This window comes from Colobus angolensis, unplaced genomic scaffold (assembly GCF_000951035.1).
Source record: "Colobus angolensis palliatus isolate OR3802 unplaced genomic scaffold, Cang.pa_1.0 Scaffold4945, whole genome shotgun sequence".
NCBI lineage: Eukaryota > Metazoa > Chordata > Mammalia > Primates > Cercopithecidae > Colobus > Colobus angolensis.
In genome coordinates this window covers 1,754-4,132 of record NW_012118427.1, presented here as the reverse complement: position 1 = coordinate 4,132, position 2,379 = coordinate 1,754, and the positions used below count along the sequence as shown (strand labels likewise).

The 2,379-nt window shown below is 42.0% G+C and overlaps 1 pseudogene; it reads left to right on the top strand.

The window, feature by feature from the left end:
* The first annotated feature begins 516 nt into the window (after positions 1–516).
* On the top strand, positions 517–2,379 carry LOC105524271 (annotated as a pseudogene).

Sequence of the window (2,379 nt, the reverse complement as noted above, 5' to 3'; positions counted from 1 at the left end):
GTGCAGTGAGCTGAGATTGCACCACTGCACACCAGCCTGGGCGACAGACCGAGACTCTGTCTCAGAAAAACAAACAAAAAAAAGAGGATAGTCCCTGCCCTCAAGGAACTCTGCTAATAATTGTAATTCATTCTTAAGTATGGCTCTAGACTATCCAAGATATATTGATAATTGAGAAAAGCAAGTTGTTAAACAATTGTATGTATAATTTTATCCATTAAAAAAAACTAGAGCTTTACGCAGAGGAAAATGTATGAAGTAATGTATACCAAAATATTGGATCTTAGGAATAAGAATATACAGAACTAGCTCTTTTATATTTATCTGATCATTTTTCTACAGTTAACATGTATTATCTCACACCTGTAAACCCAGCACTTTGGGAGGCTGAGGCAGGAGCCCAGGAGTTCAAGATCAGCCTGGGCAACATCGCTGCACCCTGTCTCTACAAAAAAATTTTTTTTAATTAGCTGTGCATGGTGACACACATCTGTAGTTCCAGCTGCCTGTTCTTAGCTGCTTCTTGTGGCCCCGACAGGCCTGGGTTACTGCGGTGGCCACCGCCAGAGCAGCCTTGGCGCTACGGAGGAGCCCGGGGCTACCCCTCAGCCTTACAGGGGGCTGCTCCTGGAGAAGCCACGCAGGGTTGTGGCAGCACTGCCTGAAGGCAGGGGACCAGATTCGACTCCTTATGGTTTTCCATGGGAATTGGTGATATGTGCAGCTGTCGTTGGATTTTTTGCTGTTCCCTTTTTCTTGTGGAGAAGTTTTAGATCGGTTAGGAGTCGGCTTTATGTGGGAAGAGAGAAAAAGCTCGCTGAAGCGCTTTCTGGACTAATTGAAGAAAAATGTAGATTACTTGAAAAGTTTAGCCTTGTTCAAAAAGAGTATGAAGCCTATGAAGTAGAGCCATCTTTAGAGGATGCCAGCTCTGAGAAGGAGGCAACAGAAGCACAAAGTTTGGAGGCAACCTGTGAAAAGCTGAACAGGTCCAATTCTGAACTCAAACATGAAATACTCTGTCTAGAAAAAGAGTTAAAAGAAGAGAAATCTAAACATTCTGAACAAGATGAATTGATGGTGGATATTTCCAAAAGCATACAGTCTCTAGAAGATGAGTCAAAATCCCTCAAATCCCAAGTAGCTGAAGCCAAAATGACCTTGAAGAGATTTCAAATGAATGAAGAACGACTGAAGATAGCAGTACAAGAGGCTTTGAATGAAAATTCTCAACGTCAGGAAAGCCAGAAACAGCTTTTGCAAGAAGCTGAAGTATGGAAAGAACAAGTGAGTGAACTTAATAAACAGAAAATAACATGTGAAGACTCCAAAGTACACGCAGAACCAGTTCTAAACGATAAAGAAAATCACATCGAGACTCTGACTGAACGCTTGCGAAAGATGAAAGATCTGGGTGCTATACTTGGAGAAGACATAATGGATGATGGTAACTTGGAATTCGAAATGAACGGTGAATCAGAAGATGGTGCTAACTTAGATAATCCTCCAAAAGGAGCTTTGAAGGAACTGATTCGTGCAGCTAAGTTAAATACTTTGTTAACAACCTTAGAAGGAGAAAGAAAAGAACTTTATATTCAGTTATCTGAAGTTGATAAAACCAAGAAAGAGCTCAGAGAGCATATTAAAAACCTTCAGATGGAACAAGCATCTTTGCAGTTGGAAAACACACACTTTGAAAGTAAGAATCAGAAGCTTCAACAGAAACTTAAGGTAATGACAGAATTATATCAAGAAAATGGAATGAAGCTATACAGGAAATTACTGGTAGGGGAAAATTACCCGTTAGAGAAAGAGAACCTTTCTAAAGTAGACGAAACGATCAGCCATGGCACTGGAGAGCTGGAGACCTGCAGAAAGCGAGCCAAGGATCTTGAAGAAGACCTTGAGAGAGTTCTTTTTTATCAAGGGAAGATTATTTCCTATGAGAAAAAAGTCCATGGTAATTGTTTGGCAGCTTGGACTGCTGAAAGAAACCTCAATGATTTAAGGAAAGAAAATGCTCACAACAGACAAAAATTAGCTGAAACAGAGTTTAAAATGAAACTCTTAGAAAAATATCCTTATGCACTTGATGTTCCAAATACAGCATTTGGCAGAGAGCATTCCTCATATGGTCCCTCTCCACTGGGTCGGCCTTCATCTGAAACGAGAGCTTTTCTCTATCCTCCAGCTTTGTCGGAGGGTCCACTGAGACTCTCACCTTTGCTTCCAGGGGGAGGAGGAAGAGGCCGAAGAGGCCCAGGGAATCCTCTGGACCATCAGATTACCAATGAAAGAGGAGAATCAAGCTGTGAGAGGTTAACCAGTCCTCACAGGGCTCCTTCGAACACTGGGCCCCTGTCGCCTCCGTGGGAACAG